The sequence below is a fragment of the Erpetoichthys calabaricus genome, chromosome 4 (genome assembly GCF_900747795.2).
Source record: "Erpetoichthys calabaricus chromosome 4, fErpCal1.3, whole genome shotgun sequence".
Taxonomy (NCBI): Eukaryota; Metazoa; Chordata; class Cladistia; order Polypteriformes; family Polypteridae; genus Erpetoichthys; species Erpetoichthys calabaricus.
Window position 1 is genome coordinate 45,028,769 of NC_041397.2, and position 16,595 is coordinate 45,045,363.

Genomic DNA, 16,595 nt, shown 5'->3' on the forward strand with positions numbered 1-16,595 from the left:
GCCTTCCAATCCTGCATACCATCCATTATAATAGATATATACATATATAAATATACACACACACACAGATAAACTCAGTGTTCCAGTATATATACACTCATGCACAAAGTGCTATAAAGAAATAACTGTCTGATAGGAATCAAATTAAAAAATGATAAGCATTTCTCTAGTTTATTTTGGATGAATTTAAATTACTCTTTTTGTGTCTAATGAGTGTTTAAATCTTTTGTAATACACTCTGATTTTTTCACCAACATGGGTGACCAGAGCTGGAGGTCTTTTAGGACTAAACGATTTTACTGATCTCTCTTTACCCTCACCTATATTTGTGGTTTAATACTTGAAAAGAACCCTGATAATATGTTGTGATTAATGTAAAAACAGAAACTAGGCATGGTGGAATGCTTTACTGTTTTAATTTTTATAGCAGTGAAATATGTAATGATTGTCTAAAGTAAGTTTATTGTGAGCTGATTACTGTGTTCATCTTAGGGCTATCAAATGTCTGTCTGGGTTCATCTCTTCCATACAGACCTGATAGTAATCTAGTACCATATCTATTTTTTTCCCTGTTTATTTTATACATTTTTGTCCATCTCTATTTTATATACTAAAGCACTGAATCTCGGTTTCTCCTTTCTAGATGTTTCTGCTGCACCTAGAAGGAAAGTGGCACTAAAGCTTACACAGATGTGGTACTGCTTCATAGCTCTTATGTGGGACATCTGTAGGTCTTTCTTGAACCACAGCTTGCTTTGTTTCTTTTTATCCAAGTTCTCTTTTTCTCTTTATTATTTCAGACTGGTTACGCACCCTGCAATCATTTACTGAGACAACAGTAAGTTTAATAAATTGTAGTAATTACAGCTTTACCATTGACATTTACTGAAATTGTACAGGGTCAAATACAATACTTAACAGAATATTTACCATATCTAAATAATAATTACCATGCACATTCTGCTCTTATTATCTCAACAATACAAAAGGATACACTACTAAATTACTTATCTTAGTGTAAAAAATAAAATTCTATTAAGCTGCATTAACCCTATGGTTTTTTTTTTGTGTTTTTGCATGAAAAAATAAAAATGACTCGACTGCGAATCCCAGGTAGAATGATACCGTATATTAATAGATTTAAAAGGGGAGGAAGGACTACTTTTTCTCAGGAGGCAACAATACTGCTTGTTTCTCTACTTGACTCAAGTCTGCTGTCTATTACCTCAAAGAGTACTGAGCTTAAAAGCAAAATTAAAGTTATTAAGTGTGGGACACAAGTTTGAAAAGCTTCCTTTTTATGAGACCTGGTATTGTTCCAGCACACAATAACGGTTTTAATGGAGGAACAGTAAGGCAGTTATTGCAGTAAAGCCAATTGATCTGATTACCACATAAAGAGAGGCATGCAGTTAAAAGAATACTTATTGTTATCATAGACAATTTTTTGTGACTGAAATTATTGTCATGTATTGCAATGGTCAGTTTATTGCTACATACCTGTCATATACCATTACATTTAAAATTGTTATTTCCTCAAAGACATAAGTGTAAGCCAGAAAAATTGGAATAAAACAAACTGAGCAAAAAACCACTGGAATACTCACAGATCAATCCTGAATTTAATATAAAAGCTTATGGATCCAATTAATACTGAAAATTGATCAAATCTATCACAGTTTCCCCTCCACACCACAGTCACTCACTCATTCTGATCTGCCATCTCCATCATCAAGACTCGCTTGTTTCTCACCTGTTGACTCTCTTGCCATCTCTGAACTTATTACCCTAAGTTCTTGTCTATAAGCCGGACTCATGTATTAGCCGGAGACCAAAAATCATACGAATTTTTAAAATAAAATCGTATCATAGATAAGCCGGACTCATGGATAAGCCGAACGTACTATAACCTATAACTAATAGAAGGGAGGGAGGTCAGTGGTCTCACTCGCGCCCATTTAATTTCTTTAAGGGGGGAGAGAGTGTGAGATATTGCCGTCTCTCTCACTCCCCGCATGGCGCGGTTGGAGCGGCCGGAGCGCGTTCTTTCTGCTCTGGGCGTCGCCGAGTCAACACGAGCGCGTAGCGGTCATTTAAATTGTGATTTTATATGTAAGCATATTTAAATATATATCGCGGATTTCTGCGGACAATGGGTCTTTTAATTTCTGGTACATGCTTCCTCAGTTGGTTTGCCCAGTTGATTTCATACAAGGGACGCTATTGGCAGATGGCTGAGAAGCTACCCGGCTTACTGTTCTCTCTCTCTTGCGCTGACTATCTGTGATCCTGACGTATGGGGATTGAGCAGGGGGGCTGTTTGCACACCTAGACGATACGGACGCTCGTCTAAAAATGCTGAAAGATTATCTTCACGTTGCTATCTTTTGTAAAGCTGATTCCTGAAAAGACATGCTGCACAGTGCTTCGCATACTTAAAAGCTCGAAGGGCACGTATTGATTTTTGACTGAAAAACAAACTCTCCCTCTCTCTCTCTTTGTCTGCTCCTGACGGAGGGGGTGTGAGCTGCCGCCTTCAACAGCTTTGTGCCGCGGTGCTTCGCATACTTAAAAGCCAAACAGACATATTGATTTGTTTGCTTCACTCCTTTGAAGAGGAAGATATGTTTGCATTCTTTTAATTGTGAGACGGAACTGTCATCTCTGTCTTGTCATGGAGCACAGTTTAAACTTTTGAAAAAGAGACAAATGTTTGTTTGCAGTGTTTGAATAACGTTCCTGTCTCTCTACAACCTCCTGTGTTTCTGCGCAAATCTGTGACCCAAGCATGACAATATAAAAATAACCATATAAACATATGGTTTCTACTTCGCGGATATTCTTATTTCGTGGGTGGCTCTGGAACGCAACCCCCGCGATGGATGTATAAGCCGGACTTATGTATAAGCCGATATTCTATTTTTTCATTTTCACAACTTTTTTCCTTAGATAAGCCGCGGCTTATTGACAAGAACTTAGGGTAATAAGTCTAATGCCTCCTCCTGTCTGCTTGATCCTGCCCTCACTTCTCTGCTTAAGACATGCTCATCCATAATTAGTATTCCTATTGCCTCATTGGTAAATGCATGTTTCAGTTCAGGTTCTGTCTCTACTGCCCTCAAAACTGCTGCAGTTACCCCAATCCTTAAAAAACCTGACCTGGATCCTTCTTCTCTCTCCAATTACAGGCTTATCTCTAATCTCATTTATTTTGGGTAAGATGATGGAACGCATGGTTGCTACACAACTCCATGCTTTTCTTGTAGATAATACACTCTGTAAGCCTTTTCAATCTGGCTTTTGTACACAGCACAGCACTGAGACAGCTCTTCTCCGTGTAGTCAATGATCTTCTCTGGTCTGCAGATTGCGGCTCCCTTAATATTCTCCTCCTTCTTGACTTCAATGCAGTATTTGACACTGTTAACCATGAAATCCTCTTGTCACATCTCTCTGCTGTAGGTATCTCTGGCTTAGCCCTTCAATGGTTCACATCTTATCTTTCTAATAGGCAGCAGTTTGTCACACTCTGCCGATATAAATCCTCCACTTCACCTGTGTCGCATGCTGTCCCTCAGGGTTCAGTCCTTGGGCCATTACTTTTTCTACTTTATATCCTTCCTTTGGGTCAGATTTTTCACATACATGGCCTTAACTTCCAATGTTATGCAGACGATATACAGTTATATCTTCGTACAGACTCCTCTACAGATTCACCTGCCAGCACACTCACGGAATGCATCACTGATCTTAAGCTATGGATGGAAATAACTTTCTCAAACTTAATGCCAATAAAACTAAAGTGTTACTGGTAGGTCCAAAATCCCAACTTTCTAAGGCATTCAATTTCTCTATTTCTGTTGATGGTACACTTGTCAAACCTGCTCCTGTTGTCAGAAATCTTAGTGTTTTGTTTGATTCATTACTTAACTTCAAGATAAACATTAGGTCTCTTTCCAAAATTTAATTCTATCATCTCTGTAACACTGCCCGCCTCCGTTCATTTCTGTCCTTGTCTGATGCTTAAACTCTGGTTCAATGCCTCATATTGATTACTGTAATTCCCTCTTCATTGGCCTCCCTGCAAAATCTATACAGAAGCTACAGTATATTCAGAACTCTGCAGCTAGAGTCCTCACCCACACAAAGCGTTTTGCTCACATCTCCCCTGTTCTCTCCCAGCTTCACTGGATACCGGTTCCATCAAGGATTAAATTCAAGATTTTGCTTCTCACCTTCAAAGCCCTACATAACCTTGCCCCCCTCTACCTCACTCAGCTACTAGCTCCTGATACTCCTTGTCGCTCTCTCAGGTCCTCAAGCAGTAATCTCCTTACTGTAACCATGCACCAGACTCTCCACTTTGGGAGGCAGGTCCTTCAGTGCTATAGCACCTCAACTCTGGAACTCTCTTCCTCAGTCTCTCTGAGATTGCTCCTGTTTCTGCACTTTTAAATCGCAACTGAAAACTTTCCTCTTCTATGAACATTTGTCATCTGTGTAATTATTTTTTTTACTCTGTATGTAAAGCAACCTTGGGTTTGTGAAAGGCGCTCAATAAATGTAACCTATTATTATTATTATTAACCTAATTATTATAGTTGATATTTAATTATTTATATTATAATTAACAAACATCCCTACAGAAAGAGGGAATAAACTGATGGGAAAGCCCATACACACCTCCTATGCAGCTGTGTTGAGATCAGCGGGACAATCCGCAAAACACCCCTCTTAATGAAGTCGTGTTCAGAACAATGGATTAAGTTGATAAAGTTCTACATATTAAGAGCACGGGTGGAAGTAACGAATTTCAACTACTCACGCTACTGTAATTAAGTAGTTTTTTCAGTACTTGTACTTTTATGAGTATATTTTTAAGTCTGTAATTTTACTTGTACAAGGAATCTACTTCGCTACTTTTACGCCAACAATTTGAATTAATATTCAAACTTTTGACTGGCATTTCAGTAGCCAATAAAGGTGTCCGATGGCAAATGGACCAATGGACTGGATTGGAAAAAAGCACTCTGCACCCCACTGCAGCAGGTTTTGATCATAATCACACAGCAAAGGAGCTCGGAGTAATTTAAGGACTGAAGGTTTGGAGAAACAAACTTCATGGAGGGCAGCAATATTCAAAACAGTGAAAATGACTAAGAAATACTGGAGGATGAGTGTCCCAGAAGACAGCATGCTAATGCAGTGCAAACTTTGTTTGCCATCTGTGGTGATTTTGGCATACTTCAGCCTCTAATCTCAAAAAACATGTTATGGTAAGAAAACGTACAGTGATATTTTTGTGATATTGTTTTCATTTTTTAATATGTCTAGGTAACTAGCTTGGCTAGGTCTACTTGAAACCAACAAATGTCATCGATTCTCCTGCGATTCAAGTATTACTGAGCTAGCTAACCTGTGTGCATGCTCACACACATGCATAATTTCTATTAAGAAATACTATCGCAAAATATTAGGGTAACCACTTTCATCACCTTAGGTTATATCAGTAATATCAGTCACTTTACCCTTATAGGGCTGTTGGGGCAGCAACACTGTCAGCCACATACAGAGGCTATAGCAGGCTCAGTTTTAAAGTTAAGAAAAGATACTTGTATCACATAAAACCATAAGAATAAAGGTGTCAGTAGATATCAGCTATGCACACATGATTTTTAGAGCTAAATTTTAGTGATGGGAAAATAAAGGTGGTCAAATATGGGTCCCCTAAACTAAGGCATTAAGGTATCAGAATGAAAATGATTTGTGGTCCTACCCAAGTCTCTCCTTTAAAGACATGCCCACAGAATACTAATTCCACACAATTTGGGACAAAAAAAAACACACACACTTTTTTTGCATGCAGTATTTATGTAAAATTTGTCTCTAATCACACTGGGGCCCAATACACAGTATTTGACAATATTGGAATTGCATAAATGGGTTTGCCTGGAGAAATTTAATTTCCCCCTTCCCTAAAATATAAAAATGGGTGTATGGTTGGTTTCTAATGATTAAACAAATTTACCACACGTCATTCTAAACAATCAAAGATTAGCTTAAATAATTACTTTAGGTGATTTTTTTTAAGTTCTTCTTAGTGATGTGAGGAAGTGATGTTTAAAGTCTGACTGGTATATGCAAATTAAGAAATGTTCTGCATTCTCATCTGGGCTCTGTGACTTCCTTCTTTGTAATCTGAAGATAGTTTTCTCAGATTCTGATAAATCATAGTGAAATAGCAGACTCCTTTATCCAAGATACAGATTCAATCAATGAAAAAGTGCTATTAGAGAGTGTCATTTTCAATGTTCTCACTTTTACTCTTGGTCAGTCCTCTTGACCTGATGTTTGTGTTAGTTTTTTGGCTCTGGCTTTTGAATAGGATTATGGTGGACAACTGCTTGCTGTTATTTAATGACAATGACTGCTGTGAAGACCTCTAGTTTAGAGAAAATTAGTTCAGAGATGTTTACCCTTTGTTTCCAATTTTGTTTTTAACCTTCAGAAAAAAATGGTTTGTTATATTTTGTAAAATAAACATGAATCTTTGAGTTAGCTGTTTGTAGCTGCAAAAATATAAGGTGTCATCAGGCACGGTAAGACGCGTGTCAAAAGAATTCACGGAGTCCAAGAGTTCGTTTTAAAGGTTTTTAGTGAAAGTTAAAAGCGAATAATCCAAACAAGAATAAAATAAAAAATAGTTACACGCGTAGAATAAAAGGCAAAAAAAAGGGAAAAATGAATCTTCTATAAACTTACATTTTCTTGAAAGACTTTAGTATTTTTGTACTTAAAGGTTCTTAATTTCTTCTTTCCTACTTAAAGGTCCTTAATTTCTTCTTCTGTACTTAAAGGTTCTTAATTTCTTCTTTCCTACTTAAAGGTCCTTAATTTCTTCTTCTGTACTTAAAGGTTCTTAATTTCTTCTTTCCTACTTAAAGGTTCGTAAGCAGGTTGGCACATAGGCAAGTGCCCAGGCACGATAACGTGCGGTCACGGTTAAAAACCGTATGCCTCTACACCCTATACAAGGCAAGGATGACACTAACTAACTGAAGAATAATATTTACTCTAAGCTATTAGAAATGGCAAGAACATACCAAAACGATTCTATTCACGGGGGTTATAGGAACCTTCCATAGTTTATGCATTGTCATCTAATAAACATTCATGAATCTTATAGAACAAGGAAAATGGCTCTTACACTGTTTTTAATATTACAGCAGTAGTTCACTAACACACAATGCCAGTAAATCAGCTGTGTTTGCAGTAAAGAAGAAACGGTGGGTGTCTGAGCTGCAGAACCTTTGTGCTGTTTCACATTCTGGTAACTGACACAATACTTGTCAGTTAGGTACTGCACATACTGTAACCTTTGGCAATAGAAACATAATTACAGCAACCCTGAAAGCCAATATTTGCACAACTGAATTATGAGCTTTTCGTTGTTGCTCAGAGCCAAACACATTCACTTGAATATGTGAATCTAAGTCTTTAAATAAAGTTTCACATAAGGAATCTTTCTAAATGCATCATTCAAATGTTGTTAGTGTATCAATTTTATTTTATTGGTCTGAGAGACCAGGTTGTTTAATATTAAACTATCAAGAGAGAAAGCCAAGAAGTATAAATAGGCATTCCTGAGTTTTTGGTAGGAAACAACATCAACATCATTATTTTTACTTTTTGGTTAGGAAATATGGTTGAACTGATGGCATATTCATTAAGGCAAAATATATATTAGAACTGTTGTTATTATTGATTATATCATGTATGCAAAATTAATTAAGTACAATTTTATTTTAAACAACACATGTACTTCATCTACTAAACAACTTAACAAAAGTCAAAAAAATGCATTCATACATTGAATTAACACAATTAACACATTAAAAGGTTAAATGTATATAATTTTGTAATGATTTCATTAGCTAAAGATACACCTTTAGATAACCATATTAAGAGAAATATTATCAGAAAAGAAGTTTACAAAGAAAAGGTGATCTCAAGGCTAGTCTTCAAAGTCCAACTGATGTTGTGTTATTTTCAATAGTGAAATGACAGCTAAAGACACACTATTTATTACCCTGAGTTCTTGTCTATAAGCCGCAGCTTATCTAAGGAAAAAAGTTGTGAAAATGAAAAAATAGAATATCGGCTTATACATAAATCCGGTTTATACAGTAATCCCTCCTCCATCGCGGGGGTTGCGTTCCAGAGCCACCCGTGAAATAAGAAAATCCGCGAAGTAGAAACCATATGTTTATATGGTTATTTTTATATTGTCATGCTTGGGTCACAGATTTGCGCAGAAACACAGGAGGTTGTAGAGAGACAGGAACGTTATTCAAACACTGCAAACAAACATTTGTCTCTTTTTCAAAAGTTTAAACTGTGCTCCATGACAAGACAGAGATGACAGTTCTGTCTCACAATTAAGAGAATGCAAACATATCTTCCTCTTCAAAGGTGTGTGTGTCAGCAGCACAGAATGTCACATAGATAGAGAAAACAATCTCTAGCAAACAAATCAATGGTGCTGTTTGGCTTTTAAGTATGCGAAGCACCGCGGCACAAAGCTGTTGAAGGCGGCAGCTCACACCCCCTCTGTCAGGAGCAGGGAGAGAGAAAGAGAGAGAGAGAGACAGAGACAGAGTTTGTTTTTCAGTCAAAAATCAATACGTGCCTTTCGAGCTTTTAAGTATGCGAAGCACTGTGCAGCATGTCGTTTCAGGAATCAGCTTTACAAAAGGTAGCAACGTGAAGATAATCTTTCAGCATTTTTAGACGAGCGTCCGTATAGTCTAGGTGTGCGAACAGACCCCCTGCTCAATCCCCATACGTCAGGATCACAGATAGTCAGCGCAAGAGAGAGAGAAAGAAAAGTAAGCTGGGTAGCTTCTCAGCCATCTGCCAATAGCGTCCCTTGTATGAAATCAACTGGGCAAACCAACTGAGGAAGCATGTACCAGAAATTAAAAGACCCATTGTCCGCAGAAATCCGCGAACCAGCAAAAAATCTGCGATATATATTTAAATATGCTTACATATAAAATCACAATTTAAATGACCGCTATGCGCGTGTGTTGACTCAGCGACGCCCAGAGCAGAAAGAACGCGCTCCGGCCGCGCCATGCGGGGAGTGAGAGAGACGCCAATATCTCACACTCTCTCCCCCCTTAAAGAAATTAAATGGGTGCGAGTGAGACCACTGACCTCCCTCTCTTCTATTAGTTATAGGTTATAGTACGTTCGGCTTATCCATGAGTCCGGCTTATCTATGATAAGATTTTATTTTAAAAATTCGTATGATTTTTGGTCTCCGGCTTATACACGAGTCCGGCTTATAGACAAGAACCTAGGGTAATAGATTAACGCATCAGTTAGTTTTTCCTTATAGCAAAGCATTATATATCTTAATACATGAAATTATTTTCATTAACATCACTTTCAGTGTATTTAATTTTTAAAATATTCCTTTCAATCAAGCTGTGAAGGAGCAGCTACTCCTGGATGCTTAACCCCAAATGAAGCAGAGTTAGAAACCCACCCACTCATATTTAACCACTTCATTCAGTTCAGTGTTACCTAAAGTCAGGACCTACACAGGCAGCAGTGAGTGCATGGAATCCCTCTCAGGGACACTCATGTGCACACACACACACATACACGGCAGCTTAGAGTTGCCATTTAATCTAACACATTTTAGGTCTGTATGAGAAAAATTTGAATACCCAGAGTAAAGAACCATGGTACATACCCTTGCCTAATTAGCAATGATTTTTACTTGTAAAAAACAAAATAAATCATTGTCAGAGGGATCAATCAAATCACAATACAATACAGCAATAAACATATTGTTCATGGCCATCTCTGTACTGATACCATGTAGGCTCTTCTTTCTCTGGGGAAGTGTCCCAGCTTATCCCACTCACATGTGCTCAGCCTCCAACTCACCGGTTATTCTTTAACTCCTTGGGAAAGTTTTGTTTCTTCCACCTGTTCACATGATCTGATCCTTGTTGGTATTTTAATTCTTCTCTGGAGTTCATGCTGTGCAGACTTTTTTTTTTCATCGGCTTGGAAGTCTGTACCATGTCTGTATCTCTACAGTACAAAAGTCTGTGACAATGGCCAGTATTCATTCTCAATTATGACAATGAAAATAATAAAGTGTTGCTATATTCAACAATTCTGTATTGTATATTTGTAGATGATTTTGTATAAAATATTAATTTTAGAATATGTAAAAATAGAGCTTCATGTTTTATAAAATTAGATAGATAGATAGATAGATAGATAGATAGATAGATAGATAGATAGATAGATACTTTATTAATCCCAAGGGGAAATTTGCTTTATTATTGTCTACTGTATTCATGAAAAGGCAGCCTGAAAGGCATTGACTACATCACTGGACTGTGAACTCAAAGGCTGCGGGTTTGATTCCTGCTTTCACTCTCTGCATGAACCTGAGCATGTCAGTTAACCTGCCTGGCCTCTAGATATAATAAAATGTGTATATACAGTATATGTAAACAATTATAGTATGTCCTATTCATATAAATCAGAAGGATAAAGGTAATAATAATGAAAAGTAAATGTCAATGTAGAATATCAACAGCATTACAATTTAGTTACAGGTTAATGTTTTGCAATGTGTTTGATCCATCCATCCATTTTCCAACCCGCTATATCCTAACAACCTACAGAGGACTGAATTCAAAGACACCCCAAAAATCAAAGTGAAAAAATGATGCGGCAGGCTAGTCCATTTTGCCGAAATTTCATTGCAGCAACTCAAAATCGCAGTCAGTAGTTTGTATTGCCCCCACATGCTCGTATGCATGCCTGACAACATCAGAGCATGCTCCTAATGAGATGATGGATAGTGTCCTGAGGGATCTCTTCCCACATCTGGACCACAGCATCACTGAGCTCCTGAACAGTCTGAGGTGCAACCTCAATGGTCAATGGTATCAATTCCTTGTTCCTCAATGAACTGCCTGCATACTCTCGCCACATGAGGCCGGGTATTGTCGTGCACCAGGCTGAATCCAGGACCTGCTGCACCAACATAGTGGGTCAACAATGGGACCAAGGATTTCATCCCCATACCTAATGGCAATAAAGGTGCTGTTGTCTATCCGGTAGAGGCCTGTGAGTCTCTCCATAGATATGCCTCCCCAGACCATCACTGACCCACAACCAAACCAGTCATGCTGAATAATGTTACAGGCAGCATAACGTTCTCCACTGCTTCTCTAGACCTTTTCTCATCTGTCACATGTGCTCAAGCTGAACCTGCTCTCATCTGTGAAAAGCACAGGGTGCCCATGGTGGACCTGCCAATTCTGGCATTCCATGGCAAATGCCAATCGAGCTCCACGGTGCCGGGCAGTGAGCAGAGGGCCTACTAGAGGACATCAGGCCCTAAAGGCCACCCACATGAAGTCTGTTTCTGATTGTTTGGTCAGATACATTCACACCAGTGGCCTGCTGGAGGTCATTTGTAGGGCTCTGGCAGTACTCATCTTGTTCCTCCTTGTCCAAAGGAGCAGATACCAGTCCTGCTGATGGTTAAGGACCTTCTATGGCCCTGTCCAGCTCTCCTAGAGTAACTGCCTATCTCCTGGAATCTCCTCCATGCCCTTGAGACTGTGCTGGGAGACACAGCAAACCTTCTGGCAATGGCATGTATTGATGTGTCATCCTAGAGAAGCTGGACTACCTGTGCAACCTCTGTAGGGTCAAGGTATTGCCTTATGCTATCAGTAGTGACACTGACAGTAGCCAAATGCAAAACTAGTGAAAAAACAGAAAAGATGAGGAGGGAAAAATGTCAGTGGCTTCCACCTGTTAAACCATTCCTGCTTTAGGGGTTGTCTCACTGTTGACCCTCTAGTGCACCTGTTGTTAATTTTAATAACACCAAAGCAGCTGAAAATGATTAACAACCCCCATCTGCTATTTAACTGACCAGATCAATATCTCAGAAGTTTCATTGACTTGATGCTATGCACTGATTAAAAAGTGTTCATTTATTTTTTTGAGCAGTATATATCAGATCCACAAAATACTGTGCCTGTAGTCCTAACAGCACTAAGAGAATTTCAAAAGATTTCTGGTCTCAGAATTAATCTGAATAAAAGAGTGCCAGTGAACTCTCAATCACACATTATTAGATTGGACACCTTCCCTTTTATCATTGCAGATCAGTTTAAATAGCTAGGGGTAAACATCACAAGTAAACATAAGCTTTATCAACAAAATGTTGCTGTCTGCATGGAAAATCTTAAGCAAGACTTGCATAGATGGTCTACCCTTCATTTCACTTCAGCTGAAAGAATGAACACTGTCAAGATGAATACCCTTCCTAAGGTTCTTTTTCCATTTCAAAGCACCCCCATATGCATTAACAAATAATTTTTTAAGAAATTGATTTAATCATAACCTCATTTATTTGGAATTCAAAATATCCATGTATCTAAAGGTTGACCCTACGAACACCTAAGGCAGACGGCGGCATGGCTCTACCTATCTTTCAGTGTTATTACTGGGTGGCAACTATACAACCTATAAAAACCTGGACATTGACACAAATGGATGAACATACACATGCTTGGTCTGCAATAGAAATAAAATCCTGCTGTACGTCTTTATAGTCCTTGCTTAGTACCCTAATAAATGCAAGTTATCGCCAATATACTAATAACCCAATTGTGCTTCAATGACTTAGAATATGGAACCAATGTAAGAAGTACTTCAAGACAGAGAATCTTTTATCTGTGGCACCTCTGCATGAGAACCACCTTTTTCAACCGTTGCAAACATATGCAGTTTTTAATATCTGGAAAAGATTTGGAATTAAATTACTTAGAGATCTTTATATAGACAACATCTTTGCAACCTATAAACAATTACAGTCCAAATGTAACTTTCCAGCAGCACATTTCTTTCACTATCTTCAAATTAGAAACTTTGTTAAACAGAACCTGCCTGATTTTCCTCATCTCGCACCTTCCTCCATGCTGGAAAAAAATATTGCTCAGTCTCGAGGACTCAGACAGCATTTCTGCAATATATAAAATTATTTTACAGTCCCTCCCTTTCAAAGATCTAAGAGGACAATGGGAAAAAGATCTCTCACTCAATATATCAGAAAAGGAGTGGAAGGTAGCAATGCAGACAATTCATTCAAGCTCCAATGCGCAAAGCATACAATTATTCAACTCAAAATTATATATCGAGCACATCTGTCCAAAATGTTTCCAGGGCAAGATCCAACCTGCGAACGCTGCAATCAAGTCCCAGCCTCACTGGGTCACATATTTTGGGCCTGCACCAAATTAACATCATTCTGGACAAAGATTTTTAAGTGCCTTTCAGACGGCCTTGGTGTCACAGTCCCTCTTAACCCATTAACAGCTGTGTTTGGTGTTCTTCCAGATGGGCTTAAAGCGGAGAAGGACAAACAAACTGTGATTGCCTTTACTACACTATTGGCACGCAGACTTATTTTGCTAAACTGGAAGAATCCTAACTCTCCTCTTTTAAGTCAGTGGGTAACTGATGTTTTATACTATTTGAAATTGGAAAAAATCAAATTCTCACTTAGAGCATCTGTGCAGAACTTTTTCAAAACTGGCAGGATCTAATCAATAATATTTTAGAATAAGCTCTTAAAGCACTGAGGAAGTAATTCTCTTTGCATTTCTTTTACTTCTCCATTCATCTTTATCCACCTATTAAACTCATCAATTCATGTATGTTTACAAGTTTTAACTTTTACTCCATTGGCCATGCTCTCTTTCTCAGGGGTGTGGGTTGATTTGTTTTCAATCCTACTTTTTGTAAAAATTGATCTATTTGTATGGAATGATTACAATAAAATCAATAAAATTTGAAAAAAAAAAAAGTAATTGCTTATACCACACTACTAACATGTAGACTTATCTTGCTCAACTGGAAGAATCCCAGCCCACCTGTTATAAGTCAATGGGTAACTGATGTTCTATACTAGGGGTGGGCAAAGTCATTCCTGGAGGGCCGCAGTGGCTGAAGGTTTTTGTTCTAACCCAATTGCTTAATAAGAAGCACTTATTGGTCTAGAAACACTTTTGCTTCATTTTAGTTGTCTCCCTCATTAAGATTGTGAACCCTTATTGCTTATATCTATCTATCTATCTATCTATCTATCTATCTATCTATCTATCTATCTATCTATCTATCTATCTATCTATCTATCTATCTATCTATCTATTAAAGACTTAAACAGCTGCATTCTTGGGTTTTAATTGCTCCTTATTAGCAATAAGATGCAAATGACAAAAGAAACCAGCAGTTATCCATTTTGCTTGTTACCCTTTACACCTGTGTGTATTTATCGTGCACTATTTGGTTTAATTAAATACTTGGAAGGAAAGAGAAGAGAAAAAAGTGAAGGATTGAGAATTACCCATCCATTTTATACTTCAAAGTATTTGGATGATATCCTTAGAATGGAAAAAAATCTAGGATATGAGAATGACTTGACTTAGCAGAGTTAAAGCACTAATATGCCATGAAATGTAATTATTGGCAAGGATTGTTTTCTAATTAAGCAACTGGGTTGGAACAAAAACCCGCAGCCACTGCGGCCCTCCAGGAATGACTTTGCCCACCCCTGTTCTATACTATTTGATATTGGAAAAAATAAAGTTTTCATTTAGAGAATCTGTTCACATTTTTTTTTAAATATGGCAAGATCTAATGAATCAAATCTTAGAATAAGCATTTATATCAGGTAAAAGGACATTCTCCTTTCTTTGTTTTTTTTTTAAACAGTTGCTCATGTTGTAGTCTCTCCTCTCATTCTCTCAGGCAGGGGTTGAATTTGCTAAGTTTGACATGATTGTATAAAATACATTAAATTAAATTAAAAATGAATAAATAAATTGAAGCACAGATCTCAAATATCTCATGCAGCTATTTTTGTTTATTATGTACTTCTACCTCATTAAGTAAATCATTACATTTCTTATGAACAGCCCAAATGAGGGTATCTTATGCCAATTCTACCTTTTATTCTTTGGTACACTGTAATAACGAGACAAAAAGGACATATACATTTTGGGCACTAAAGTGATGCCCATGTAATCTGTCTTCTTAAGATGGGAGTCGATAACAGACTCTCTCAAGATGGTGTGTCTATGTTATGTTCCTGTGTGGTAGGCAAAAACTAACAAACTAACAAAAAAACACCTTGCATGAGGACCTGTTTGCTACCATAAGTGGTCCAATAAGGATGGTGTTGATTCTAACTACTTAAAATAATTTGTGTAAGTTTATTAGCACTTTATATTTTGAACATTAAATCTCCAAGCTTTACATTCATGTATGAGTCTGAATGTTATCCCTTTGTTTGAGAAAGCTTTTAATTTTTGTGTTACATCATTGCTTTGTAAACCACTACAAGCAGAAAATTGGTTGCCAGGGAGTCTTGCCTGGTCGCTAGCATCCACCTTCCTAATTCTGGCAAATCACAGTGCAACTGCACAAGATCCTTTATCTGAGACAAGAGTTCAATCAATGAAAAAGTGTTATTAGACAGCTCCTTGCTATTTTTTCCTTATAACAATTATGGTTAAGCCCTCTGGTTTACAAAAATAAATGTTAGTGTTCAGAAAAGTTTGCCCTTTGTTTCCAAGCCCTTAAGAAATTTTTGTTATATATTCATAAAAAAACGTGCATCTCCTGGTTAGCTGCTTTAAACATTGGAGCAGTAGCTCACAAACACACAGTGCCAGTAGTCAAGTGGGATAAAGAATGAACAGTTGGTATACAGCGAGCCCTTTTGTGTTCTCATAACTGGCCCAACACCTGTCACTTAGCTAAATGACCTTTGCCACTAGACACATAACCTCAGCAACCCAGAAAGCCAACAAAAACCAAAAAAGTGTCTTTTTTTGTTATCTGCACAATTGAACTAGGAGAGAAAGCAGAATTTTTGTCTGATAGGCAAAAAAAATCATTTGAATATGTGAAACCAAGTCTTTTAAGAGAACATTCAAAATGTGTCATTTATTTGCTGTTAGCTCATCCATTTTATTATATTAGTCTGAGAGAGCAAGCTATTTAATACTTAACTGTCACAGGAGAAAGTCAAGATGTGCAAATAGGCCAACCAAGATTTTTGGTAGGAAAACTTCAATATTAGGATTTGTTTACTTTTCATTTGAAAATATGTTTGAACTGATGGTATATTAATGAAGACACATATACGTTTTAATATTATATTACGTCTGTAGTCATTATTGATTATAATATGCATGTAAAATAAAATTAATAAGTATACTTTTATTTACACAACACCTGTGTTTCATATTCTAAACAATTTAAAAGAGTCAAAAATATCTGAGTGCTAAATGAACATAATATTTTAAAGATTTTATTAAGTAAAGATCAAATTAAGAGATACATTATGAGAATAGAAGTTTACAAAAAAAATGTGATGACAAAGCTAGTCTTCAAAATCAAACTGAAACTGTGTTATTTTCAATAGGGAAATGACAGCTAGTGACACACAATTCATTGATAGATAAATGCATTGGG